This window comes from Sus scrofa, chromosome 6 (assembly GCF_000003025.6).
Source record: "Sus scrofa isolate TJ Tabasco breed Duroc chromosome 6, Sscrofa11.1, whole genome shotgun sequence".
NCBI classification, from domain to species: domain Eukaryota; kingdom Metazoa; phylum Chordata; class Mammalia; order Artiodactyla; family Suidae; genus Sus; species Sus scrofa.
Window position 1 is genome coordinate 37,318,008 of NC_010448.4, and position 14,659 is coordinate 37,332,666.

General features: G+C 35.2%; 1 protein-coding gene across 1 annotated transcript in view; it reads left to right on the plus strand.

The window, feature by feature from the left end:
• ITFG1 (integrin alpha FG-GAP repeat containing 1) overlaps positions 1-14,659 on the plus strand; it is a 237,279-nt gene that overhangs the window by 124,376 nt on the left and 98,244 nt on the right. The window lies entirely within an intron of this gene.

A 14,659-nucleotide genomic window follows, 5' to 3' on the forward strand; every position in this document is an offset into this window, starting at 1 on the left:
CAGCCACTTAGCACATATGTGACCCTAAGCAGATTCCCTACAGTCCTCATCTACAAAATGAGAGTAATAACTGTATCTATGTTGTGGAGTTGTAGCAAAGATTAAATAAGATAAAAATAAATGAAGCAAGAGTTCTCTTGTGGCATGTTGTCCCCGCAGTGACTTGGGTCACTGCTGGGATGCAGATTTGATCCCTGGCCTGGGAACTTCCATATGCTGTGGACTTGGCCAAAAATAAAAGAAACGAAGCAAATAGCAAGATACTTAGAACATCCTAGCTTTACCATAAGTGAATGTTCGCTTACTGTTGCTTGTTTTGTAATGATGTTGAGAATTCCATCATGACTATTGATATTATTTATAAATAGAAAAATTTTTAGTACGTTTATTGCTTTATCAATGATTTGGAATGCTGCAGCTACTTTTTCTTTTTCCTTAAGTAGCAGTACCAGTAGCTAAACCAATATAGTTAAATTCACAATTAGCCTGAATCTCAGCAGAATATTTTTATTACTTTATTATACTCTTCATATTACAATTAGTTATATTTCTTAGCCCTTATTCTTTCTTGTTTCCTGCATCATATGTATCCAAAATTTTTCTTCTGAGCATCAATTCATATGTTGCCTCTGGAATCAGTGATGATTCAGCTCCACATGGCTCCACATGGCTAATGATGTAATACAACTTTCCTGGAAAGAGAATCAAACATTGTTTGATGTTATGATTTTAACATCAGACCATGTTGTCTAGAAATGTGATTTTTTAGAAAACTGTACATTGTTAGTGAATATCTCTAAATATTTATAGAATATTATGAAGAGTCAATAACTTAAACTTTTCTTAGGACCTTGATTTGAAGTTATAACCACTCTGAGTTGTGTGTACTGAATTTTTCAGGGATCTCAGCATCATGCTCCATAATCCAGAGTGTGTACACTCATAACCTGTGTGTGTGAAGTAGATCTGATGTAATATCTGAGATGAATGTGATTTTTATTCCTTTTATAGACACAGTACACATAAAAACAAAGAATTGTAAAATGTAAAAAAATTGTAAAAAAAAATGTAAAATTTTCTTTCTTTTAACACTTACCCTATTTAAGAGTAAAGAATTAGAAATTACATCTTAAATTCATTTAAGTCTATGATTACTTATTCTTAGAAAAACATGCAATTTATATTTTTGTCATAAAATATTTTATCAACATTTTCTCTTTCAAACCATCAAATAGTTAACTTAACCTTTACCGTTCAGTAATAATGGTGGTATCAAAAGCAGTGAACGCTATGGCTCTATAGGAAACATGAAGTAAAAGGCAGTCATAGACTCTTGATACTTTTATAAAAGTAACTGTTGAAAACCCAGGGTTTCTTTTCTGTTCTCTTGGGACTGATGAGAATCAAAGGATAGATTTCATTGCATCATACTATTCATTAAAACACTAGATGAGAAATAGAAATTTCTTAAGAATACTTAAGAAATATATTTCTAGGAGTTCCCATCGTGGCGCAGTGGTTAACGAATCCGACTAGGAACCATGAGGTTGCGGGTTCGGTCCCTGCCCTTGCTCAGTGGGTTAACGATCCGGTGTTGCCGTGAGCTGTGGTGTAGGTTGCAGACGCGGCTCGGATCCTGCGTTGCTGTGCCTCTAGCGTAGGCCGGTGGCTACAGCTCCGATTCAACCCCTAGCCTGGGAACCTCCATATGCCGCCCTCCATATGCCGCGGGAGCGGCCCAAGAAATAGCAACAACAAAAGACAAAAGACAAAAAAAAAAAAAAAAGAAATATATTTCTAGAATTCAGCATGATAAATTCTTTGAAACATAGTAGGAGGAAAAAAGACATAGGGTGGTGCATTATAATCCTTTCTACCATTCACTTTTGTTGGAAAAGCATTTTCTAATTTTTAACTGATTTTCAAGACTGCTAGATTGCTGAGAAGTAGTATAGGATTGCAGTTTCTAATTTCAAGGGTTGCTCCCTAGAGAGTTGTGTCCATTTTTTTCCTGCAGGCTTTGAAAATCAAGTAGAAATTAACTACGCAGATGAGAGTGAAATCCACAATATATATTTCATGAAAAGAAATTCTGAAACAATGGTTTGTTTATTTGTGTTTTCTGTTTTCAGAAGAGAGTTGCTGTTTGGGTTTCCATTTGTTTTTTTATCTTATCTTTGTCTGATTTGTGGAAAGTTAACCTTTAAGATCAGTTGCTTGTAAAAGACCTGTGATGACATTTAATAGAGTCAGTAAGTGGCTCTAAACAAAACAACAGGTCTCTGATCAACCCTTTTATTTCAGCGCCACCATTTTGACTGAAATGTATAGCAAAGTGATTCAGCAAAGTATAGCAAAGTGATTTCAGATGTATAGCAAAGTGATTCATTTACACACACATACACACACACTCTTTTTCAGATTGTTTTCCATTATAGATTATTATAAGATGTTGAATATAATTCCCTTTGTTATATAGTAGGTCCTTATTGTTTATCTATTTTATATGTAGTAGTGTATATGTGTTAATCCCATATTCCTTACTTAATTCCCCTTCCCCTCTGCTATCCCCTTTGGTAACCATAAGTTTGTTTCTTATGTCTGTGAGTTTGTTTCTGTTTCATAGTTAAGTTCATTGGTATCACTGTTTTAGGTTTCACAGATAAGCGATGTCATGATATTTGTCTTCCTATCCATGTTGCTGCAAATGGTATTTCATACTTTTTATAGCGAAGTAAGATCACATTATGTGTGTGTGTACAGGTATATATCTATTGAGTGAGAAAAAGACGGATAGATAGATAGATAGACAGACAGACAGATACCACATTTTCTTTATCCATTCTGATAAAGGACACTTAGATGGCTTTCATGTTTTAGCTATTGTAAATAGTGCTGCAGGGAACATTGGGGTACATGTATCTTTTCAAATTAGAGTTTTCTCCAGATATATGCCCAGACATGGAATTGCAGGATTGTATGGTAACTCTGTTTTTAATTTTTTAAGGAACTTGCATACTGTTCTCTGTAGTTTGCACCAGTTTACATTCCCACCAACAGTGTAGGAGGGTTCCTTTTTCTCCTCTTCAGCATTTATTATTTGTAGACTTTTTGATGATGTTCATTCTGACTGGTGTGAGGTAATAGCTCATTGTCATTTTGATTTGCATTTCTAATAATTAGCAATATTGAGACACAGACACAATCTTTTCCTGTGTCTGTTGGCCATCTGTATGTCTTCTTTGGAGAAATATCTATTTAGGTCTTCTGCCCATTTTTTAATTGCATTCTTTTTTTAATATTAAGCTAAATGAGATCTTTGTATATTTTGGAAATTAATCCCTTGTCAGTACCATGATTTTCAAATATTTCCTTCCATTCCATAGGCTTTCTTTTCAGTTTGTTTATGGTTTCCTTTGCTATGCAAAAGCTTTTGGATTTAATTAGGTCCCACTTGTTTATTTTTGTTTTTATTTCCGTTACCCTAGGAGACGAATCCAAAAGGATACTGCTGTAATTTATGTCAAAGAGTGGTCTGCCTGTGTTTTCCTATGAGAGTTTTATAGTTCTGACCTTACATTTAGGTCTCTAATCCATTTCAAGTTTATTTTTGTGTATGTGTTAGAGAATGTTCTAACTTCATTCTTTTACATGTAGTTTTTCTAGTACCATTTATTAAAGAGACTGTCTTTTCTCCACTGTATATTCTTGCCTCCTTTATCATAGATTAACTGACTATAAGTGTGTGGGTTTATTTCTGAGCTCACTATCCTCCATTGAGCTATATGTCTGTTTTCATGCCAGGACCATATTGTTTTGATTCCTGTAGGTTTGTTATATAATATGAAGTCAGGAAGCCTGATTCCTCCAGCTTCATTCTTCTTAAGATCGTTTTGGCTATTTGGGGGTCTTTCGTGTTTCTATACAAATTTTTAAAATTTTATGTTAGAGCTCTGTGAAAATTGCCCTTGGTAATTTGATAGGGATTACATTTGATCTGTAGATTGCCTTGAGTAGTCTGGTCATTTTTAACAATATTGATTTTTCCAATGCAAGAACACAGTGTAGCTTTCCATCTGCTTGTGTCATTTTCAGTTTCTTTCATTGCATCTTATGGTTTTTAGAGTACAGGTCTTTTGCCTCCTTAGGTAGGTTTATTCCTAGGCACTTTATTCTTTTTGATGCTCTTAATTATTATGTTTTAATCAGCCACAATTACTAGAAAAACTAGTACACAAAAATGAAAGGTTTAAATTGCTTTTTGCCCAGTAGTCATATATTAGAAATTTTATTTTATGCATATATTAGAAAAAACATTCCCCTAAATACTCCCCTAGAAATATTAATTGTCATAGGTAAAACTAAGTATTAATTTTATAGTTACTCTTAGGCTTTTATAGGAAAATTTAATAAACCATATTTAACTTAATATTATAAACTATATTGGATCATTTTTGTAAATTCAAAAATGACATTTCTAATTTGCTCAGAATAAATGTATGTTTGTTGACACTAGTATTGTAATCTAGAAGTTGTGTTAATGATTTATTTATCATTTTTCAAACACATAACAGTTCATGTTTCTTATTTTAAGTATTTAACTGAAGATATAAAAGAGTGACTTTTAGTCTTTGTTATGACTATTCCATATTACTTAATAAGAATGTTAGTATATTTAAGAAATACTTTATTGTTGTTAAGAAATTGCAAAACAGTGGATGCAACTCTATAGCAAAACCTCAGCTTCCAGCAGGAATTTATAGGAAATCCAAATCTAAAAGTACTAAAAAAAAAAAAATTCTTTTAAACAGAGGGTTTTAGCAACAAGGGAACAAATTCTGAGTATCAGCTGTAAGAACACCAAAATCTGTTAAATGGCAAGTAAATCAATAAATGTCCAAATGCAGTGTATTCCTTGTCAATTAATGCTGGGACAAAATGGCTTTATTTTATAAAGTCATATCCCCTTTTTTTTTTTTTTTTTTTTTTAGGGCCGCACCTGCAGCATATGGAAGTTCCCAGGCTAGGGGTCAAATTGGAGCTGCAGCTGCCAGCCTACATCACAGCCACAGCAACACAGGATCCAAGCCACGTCTGTGACCTACGCCGAAGCTTACAACACTGTATCCTTAACCCACTAATCGAAGCCAGGGATCAAACACACATCCTCATGGATATTAGTCAGGTTCTTAACCCACTGAACCACAACAGGAACTCCCTATAAAGTCAGTTTCATGCATATTGCTTCACAATAATTTTCTAGGATGCTATTATCTTTATTTTGTAAACATGGAAATAGTCCCAGAAATGTCAGACAACTTGTCTAAGATCACATACTTGCAGTCAGAACTCTAATTTAAGTTCACAGAATCCAAATCCTTTTTATTTTCCTGTAAGAAAAAAATTTAAAAGGAAGTAGTAGATAACCAAAAATAACGCATTTTTAGCAGAGGTTAGAAATGATGATTTGGGCAGATAGTAAAAGTCACTCTGACAAGAGAAAGAAGCAGCAAGCGAAGGACAAATAAATAAAATCCAAAAGTTTTCTAATTCCTGAAGAGGAAAAGCAAATAACTGTATATTCCATAGCAGTATGTCCTCACTGAAACTGCTTGCTGTCAGAAGAGACTGATTATGTGCAAGGATGTGGTCTCTTATGGTTGTCATTCAGAAACCAGAGTTATAATTTGGATGTGTTTGTGGTACACACTTAAGCTACCATTATGAGAGGATGGAGAATGATGTAAGCAAACTGGAATCTGAAACTTTGTCAAAAAAGATGTGCTGGGGACTTCTGCAGGTATTAGCTAATTACTACTCAGTATAATCTGCATTTTCATCTTCACCCTCAGCCTTGTAGAATCATTTAACTTCCCATTGATACCCTGAGTCGCCAAGAAAAGGTTACATTGTGTTTGATGTTCTCTTTAGTAGGCAGGGAGATGGATAGTACAGATGCCTACATCCACTAGGACATTTCCGGGCACTGTTGTTTTTCATTTTTGTTATGAGCTGTAACAAAGGGTTTCATCATCGTTTAAAGTTAGGTCAAATCTCCATTACTAATTTTATGTTTTTGCTTCAAATGATTCACCATAATCTTTTAAATAAAACTAATCTCCATCTTTTCCATGGGTATCAAAAATATAACAGACTTTCTAATTTAAAATAAAAGCCAAAACATCCCATGCCTGTTTTGCCTAGGAATGTTTAGGGGTAGTTTGCAAAATAAATCTTAGTAGTCCATGTCACATAATTTCCATTTGTTCAGATGTTTCTAGGGAGAATAGCCCATTTCTGACATTATAGCCCACATCGCTATGTCTTATGATCAAAAGCATTAACTAATCTTTAATTTATGAACAATAACTCTGGATAGGAAAGTTATCTGCATTCCCAACTTATTGAAGGCTAAAGAATATTTTAAATTTTTTGCCAAGGGTATTTTATAGAATTATACATAAGAAGTTAAGCAAGGTTATTTTTGTAAAATGTTTTTTAAAATTAATGGTACTGAGGAGTTCCTGTCATGATACAGCGGAAACAAATCCAGCTAGGAACCATGAGGTTTCGGGTTTGATCCCTCGCCTTGCTCAGTGGGTTAAGGATCTGGCGTTGCCCTGAGCTGTGGTGTAGGTCGCAGATGCATCTTGGATCTGACATTGCTGTAGCTGTGGTGTGGGCCGGCAGCTGTAGCTCCTATTAAACACCTAGCCACCTGGGAACATTTGTGGCCCTAAATAGCAAAAAAATAAAATAAAATAAATAAATGGTACTGAATTCAAAAATCATATTCCCATCATTGCTGGATTTAATAAAATGTATTGTTCCTAAGCAAATTATTATACAGTCTCCAGAAGTATTCAGTATGTGATTTTTTTTTTTTTTTTTTTTTTTTTTTTTTTTGTCTTTTTGCTATTTCTTTGGGCCGCTCCCGTGGCATATGGAAGTTCCCAGGCTAGGGGTCGAATCGGAGCTGTAGCCACCAGCCTACGCCAGAGCCACAGCAACGCGGGATCCGAGCCGTATCTGCAGCCTACACCACAGCTCACGGCAACGCCGGATCGTTAACCCACTGAGCAAGGGCAGGGACCGAACCCGCAACCTCATGGTTCCTAGTCGGATTCGATAACCACTGTGCCACGACGGGAACTCCAGTATGTGATTTTTTTTTTAAATCAGTTTTTACAATATAGGATATCTTATCAGGGCTTAAATTTACTTTTATTTTTACACATTTCTGTTTTCATTGTCTTATTCAGAAACTTCTATTACCTCAAATGAGGGAGAATAGTAAATTAGCCCAGTATGATGTGGCAGGATAAAAAAATGACAGAATGTGTTTGAAATCTTATCCTCATCTTTGAAGAACTCATACTGTTTCATCACTGAAGAACTCATACTGCTCTGTTGATTAACCTTTACTCATAAACCAACTTCAGATTCAGTAGTTGGATATTGTAAAGATCATATTTTTTCTACAGTAAAGTTGCCTGTTCTTCTGCCTTAATGAATCCCATGTTAAAATTCTTTATCCCATACTGAAAAGAAAAAGGATCTACTAATTTGTTATGAGGGGGAAAAAATTATGTAGATGGTAACTTTAAAACACTAGCCATCTCTGTTAATTCCAAAAGGAATATATATTAAATATTATTTGCTTTATCAGCAATCAGATTTAATCACTCTGCTAATAAATTACTCTGACACACAAAGTATATTGGCATGATGTTGCATCCTTCTATTATTTCCTTCAAATCCAAAGGTATAGCCCCTTCGTGTTTCTAATTTTATTTGCCCTTTTTATTTAATTCGTCAGACTTGATTAAGGCTGGTATATTTTATTATATCATTCATGTCTGTGTTTTTGTTGTTATTATAGTGTTTTTAAAATTACTCTTGGAGTTCCCGTGGTGGTGCAGTGGTTAACTACTCTGACTAGGAACCATGAGGTTGTGGGTTTGATCCCTGGCCTCTCTCAATGGGTTAAGGATCCGACGTTGCCGTGAGCTGTGGTGTAGGCTGCAGACGCAGCTCGGATCCCGCATTGCTGTGGCTCTGGCGTAGGCCGGAGGCTACAGCTCCAATTGGACCCCTAGCCTGGGAACCTCCATATGCCATGGTAGCGGCCCTAGAAAAGGCAAAAAGACAAAAAAAAAAAAAATTAAAATTAAAAAAATAAAACAAAATAAAATTACTCTTATTCTCAATGATAAGATGGGTTTTTTCCATAAATTTTTAATTTTTTCACTCTATTTAAATCCTTCCCTTTTTTGCTTTCTTTGGGTTTATTTTTGGTTTTGTTTTAGTTTATTTCATTGAATACTTAGATAATGGAATTTTCTACTTATTTTCGAATAAGTGTTTTTAAGACTAAATATTTTCTTTGTACTTGTTTTTCAAACCATGTATTTTGACAGTTGGTGCTTTTGCTCTTTTTAAATTTTATTTTAAATTTCTCTTCACCTCCAAGTTATTTTAAAAGATGTTTTTAAATGTTCATGTAAATATGTTTGGAGAATTGTTTTCTATTATCGTTTTAGGGTTTGAGTCTATAATTGTTTATTCTTAAAATTATTGCATTGCAAAAACATAGATCTGTCTAGTACAATACTTTTCAAAACTTGTAGAGATTTTTCTGGTAGTTTAAATGATAACCAAATGAATGATTATTTGAAATATCATGTTAATTGTGTTATACAAATTTTCTGTATACCCTTACATTTTTTATGTGCTTTTAAAAGTATGTTAATCCTGGGAATTCCCATTGTGGCTCAGCAGGTTGAGGACCTGACATAGTCTCCGTGAGGATGCGGGTTCAATCCCTGGCCTCACTCAGTGGGTTAAGAATCCATTGTTGCCACAAGCTGTGGAATAGGTCACTGTTGCAGCTCAGATCCAGTGTTGCCTTGATTGTGCTAGGCCTGCAGCTGCAACTCCAATTTGATCCCTAGCTCAGAAACTTTCATATGCCACAGGTGCAGCTGTAAGAAGAAGAAAAAAAAAGAGGGGGGGATGTACATTTATCCTCCACTATGAAAGTATACAATTGTGAGCTTCTCTATCAATTTTTAATTTATATGGTTGCAATCTTGATTATTAAGTCCATAAGATTTTGTCCTCTCACTTCTTTTGTTAATCATGAAATACCCCTTTTCATTTAATGCTTTTTGCTTTGAATTTTTTCTTTTTTTTGTAATATTATAATTTCTGTGCTGATCCTTTTTCTTAGCATTTACTTGGCATATATTTCTACTTTATTTTCAGTTTTTCTGTGGTACTTTATGACATAAAAATTTGCATTCAGTGAAATGCAAAGATCATAAATGTGTAATTTGATGTTTTAATAATGTTTATACCTGTGTAATCAGTACAAAATATAAAACAGTTCTGTCACCTAGAAAATTTTCTCATGCTTTCTTTCTAGCTAATCTCCAGCCTCATAGGTTCCCAGTGCTTTGATTTCTATCAACATAAGTTGGTTGTACCTGATTTGAACCACAGAAAACTACTGAGATAATTAAAGAGGACCCCTCCCCCTAAAAAAGAAGAGAGATTCCATATTCACATATCAGAATTCTCAGTGTTTTCTCCAGAGAAAGTTAATTCTCTCCTTCTCTTCAACCTAACTTATGTAATATTTTTATTTTATTTTATTTTATTTTATTTTATTTTATTCTATTTTGCTTTTTCAGGCTGCACTCGTGGCATATGGAGGTTCCCAGGCTAGGGGCTGAATTGGATCTACAACTGCCAGCCTACGCCACAGCCACAGCAATGCAGGATCCAAGCCGTGTCTGCGACCTACACCACAGCTCACGGCAATACCAGATCCTTAACCCACTGAGCTCACGAGGCCAGGGATGAAACCCACAACTTCGTGGTTCCTAGTCGGATTCATTTCTGCTGTGCACCACAGTGGGAACTCCAATATTTTTATTATTAATTTCTCAAACTTGATCCATAGATTGAACACAATTCCAATTAAAATCCAAATAAGCTTCTGTAAAATTCATATGCTGATTCTGATATTTATGTGAAAAAAAAACTAGACTAGCTAAATTAAAACATTTAAATTAAAACCTGTGTTAGTCAAAATTGTCTTGAAGAAAACAACAAAGATGGAGGACTCATTTTTACCTGAGTTTGAGACTTACTATGAAGCTGCAGTAATCTACACAGTGTAGTATTTGCAGAAGAATGCATTTAGAAATCAGTGGAACAAAGCAATGGGTCCAGAAATAGAGCTATACATATTATGATTAACTGATTTTTTTACATAGAAGCCAAGGCAGTTCAGTGAAAAAGGCATACAAATGGCCAATAAACATATGAAAAGATGTTCAGCATCACTGGTAATTAAGAAAATGCAGGAGTTCCTGTTGTGGTGCAGTGGCTTAAGAATCTAACTGTAGCAGCTTGGGTCAGTGCAGAAGTGCAGGTTCAACCCCTGGGCCAGCACAGTGGGTTAAAGGATCTGCTGTTGCTACAGCTGTGATGCAAGTCATGGCTGTGGCTCGGATTCTGTTCCTGGCCCTAGAACTTCCATATGCCACAGGTGTGGCCATTAAGAAAAAATAAAAATGCAGTTGAAGCCATTATGATACACTTGTTCATACCCACTAGAATGATTGCAATTAAAAAAGCCAAAAACACCAAATGTTGGTAAAGACTTAAAACAACTGGACCTCTCATACAGTTTTAATAAGAAAATACAATTGCATAATTAATTTGGAAAACTGGCACTTTCTCATAAAGTTAAACATGTACTTTTCCTGTGATCTGCCAGTTTCATTTTGAGTACTTATGCAAGAGACATGGGCCTGTTATTCAGCCTAACATGATCTGAGACCCTCTGACTTCGTAAAGATTCACCCTTATACTGCATGCAAGATATACTCGCTTCATCTCAACATCTCCAAAGGTCTAATCCATTAGTGCATCAACTCAAGTCCAGAATGTCATTTAAGTCTCATCAGCTCAAAAGTCCCAAATCTCATAATGCAGATTATTTAAATTAGGCATGTGTAAAGCCTAAGGCTAATAGATACTAAGGCAGTTACTCTTCATTTATGGATGTGTGAAATTAGAAAACAAGTATTTGCTTCAAGAATGCAGTGGTGGGACAAGCATGCGATAATAATTATAGGTATTGCCATTCAAAAAGGAAGAAAACTGAAGGAAAAAAGAATTTACTGGTCTCAAGCAATTAGAAAATCCAACCAGTCATATTACAGTAGGTGCGAAGGCCTGAGTCTAATTTTCTGTGTTCCTCAGCTCCATCCAAGGGCCCATGGCTCATCCATTTTTCCTAAAGGGTAGTTTGCAGCTGAGTAGTTCATCGGTCTCTTTCCTGCCTGTAGAATTTTGAGAATCTAACAGCCTTTTTTTTATTTCATCCTCCCTTATTCCTTCCCATCCAAGCTGGCAGTATTTCTTCTGGGGTAGCATTCTTAAAAACATTGTGCTCTCTTATATATGTGTCTAAAAAATTCTTCCATCAGGCAAGAGGCTTCGCCACAAACTTCCTTGGATAAACCCATCTCCATTTTTGGCTTCTGAGATGGCTAAGGGGATACATGAGTCACAGACCTAACCTCTTCAGAAATCCCTATTTGTGACTGAGTACTCTAATTTTTTTATCCTTCCAAGACAGTAAGGAAATACTGTCCATTCATACCCTTGACATTATCTCCTGAACAGGTTTTCCTGACTCAATTTCTTAATTTTTGTATCTTTTTCCAACCTGTGTCAGCCAATAATTTCTCAAGTCACCAAGTTCTGGATTCTTTTTGATTAACAGTCCTTCCCTCACTTTATTTCCTTCCTGTCACATTTTTTATGAACAGTAAAAACCAAGTTTTACCTTCAGAAGTTTTCTTCAAAATCTCCTCAGTTAAATGTCCACATTTGTCACTTAAATTCTGCTTTCCATATAATTGTTGAATACAAATCAGCTAAGCTTTCTGCCACTTTATAGCAAGCATTCTCTTTCCTCCAGTTTCCAATAAGTTCCTCCTCTTTTTGAGTCCTTACCTGCAGAACTTTTAACATCCATTTTTCCACCAGGAGTCTGTTTTAGGATACGTATCCTCTATGAAGGTATAGATTTTTTGGGTCATTCTTCTAAGCCTTCACTATCAGTCTTTAGCATACATATTTCTACAAACAGCAGTCTGTTCAAGGTAGTCTGTAGTTTTTCTGTCATGCTCCTTAAAATTGTTCCAGCTTCCACTGGTTACCTAATTTGAAAGTCACGCTCATATATTTAGATATCGTTATAGCACTACGCCACTTCCGATACTAAAATATGTATTAGTTTCCTATTGCTGTTGTAATAACTTATCACAGATTTAGTGGCTTAATACAGATTTATTCTGCAACAGTTCTGGAGGTCAGAATTTATGTATGAATCTTAAAAACCTAAAACCAAGCTGTTGGCAGGGTTGGTTCCTTCTGGAGGCTCAAGTGGAGAGTTTATCCTTTGCCTCTTTCATGTTCTAGAAGCTATCCTTGTTCTACTGAGGCCCACATCAGCAGGCGTGCTGTCTCTGTACACATCCCCGTTTCCTCTGCTGCTTCTGTCCTCACATCACCATCTGTCACTAACTTTGGCTTCCTTCCTCCCTCTCATAAGAACACTTGTGATTACACTGGGCCCACCCTGCAGCAATCTCCATACCTCAAGATCTTTAATCTGATCACTTCTGAAAAGTACCTTTTGCCATATAAGCTAACATACTCAGAAGTCCTGAGGATTAGGATGTGGGCAACTTTGAATGGCCATTATTCTCTCTATCACACGTTGTGTATTGGTACATTTTTCTCAGGATAATTGCTAATGTTTACTGAGCACTGGTGATGTGTCCTGGTGTTGTGCTCAGTTTTAAATAAGGTATTTCATATTTGTTCCTCATTGTTATCCCAGAAATCTGGTTCTGTTGTTATACTACTTTATAGATGAGCAACTTGGGTTGCTATAGAATGAACTGAACACAAAAGATGACATGTTAGAGGTGATAAATGGGCTTTAAATGCTATTTTTCAAAATGTAGTGGAATAGCGAAAACAGTCTTAAAAAAGAACAATGTTGGAAGTCTTAGACTTCCCGATTTCAAAACTTACTAGAAATGATAGTGATCAATACTGTGGTACTAGCATAAAGACAGATTATGCAATAGAATAGAAAGCTTAGAAATAAACCCTCACATGTATGGTCTAATGATTTTTGAAAAGTGCCGAGACGATTCAATAGGGAAAGGACACTTTTTTCAGTAAATGATGTTGGGAAAACAGAAGGTCCACATACAAAAAATTAAAAAAAAAAGGGGGGGGGGGGTTCTTTTCCTTACACTACATACAAAAATTAATTCAAAATACCTAAACATAAGAGCTAAAACTATAAAACACTTAGAGGAAAACACAGGGGAAGTCTTCACAATATGGGGTTAGGCAGTGATTTCTTGGATATAACACCAAAAAGCACAGGCAACAAAAGCAAAAGTAGACGAATGGAACTACATCAAAATGAAAAAAAATGTACTTTAAAGGACACATCAACAGAGTAAAAACACAACCCATAGAATGGGAAAAAAATACTTGCAAATTATATATCTGATAAGAGTTATGTTCACAATATATAAAAATTTACTCCAAGCCCAGCAACAACTACCTCGCACCAACCCCCCTCCCCAATTTAAAATATGACTTGGATAGATTCTCTTCCAAAGAATATACACAAATGACCAGTAAGTACATGGAAAGGTCCATTAGGGGAATGCAAATAAAAACCCCTAATAAGGCATCATTTATCAACAGTTAGAATAGCTATTTAAAAAAAAAATGAATTAACAAATTTTGATTAGGATGTAGAGAAATTGAAAATTGTGTGATTCTGGTAGGATTGTAAAATGGTGCACCTGTATCTAAAGCAGAATGGTGGTTCCACTGAAAATTAAAAATAGTTACCATGTGATCTGGCAATTCCACATCTGTATATATAACCAAAAGTATTGAAAACAGGGTCTCCTACAGATATTTATATACAGTGTTCATAGCAGCCTTATGCACAATAACCAAGATAGATACAACCCATATGCTCATCAACAGATAAATGGATTTTAAAATGTGATTTGTACAAACAGTGGAATGTTTCTCCTTAAAAAGGAAGAAAATTTTGACTGACACATGTTACAATATAAATGAACCTTGAGGACATTATGCCAAGTGAAATAAGCCAGTCACAAAAAGAAATACTGCATCAAATTCATATGATTCCACTCATATGCAGTACCTAGAGTAGTCAAATTCATAAAGACAATAATTGCAATAGGAGTTACCACGAGCTGGGGTGGGAAGGGGAAGAGGAGTGGAAATTAATACAGGAGAGATTTAATGAATACAGTTTCAGTTTCTAAAGGTGAAAAATGTTCTTGAGCTGATGGTGGTGGTGATTGCACAACAATGTGAATATACATAATGCCAGGGAACTGTATACTTTCAAGTGTTACACAATTTTTTTTTAAATCTTATAGAATATTAAGAGGATTGTCTTCACCTGCAAAAGTGGAGACAGTAAAATATGTTATCTAAGAGGAAAAAAAAATCCCTACCTTTCCTTACCAAGATAACCTTGAAAGTACCTAAAATATTGCTTTAA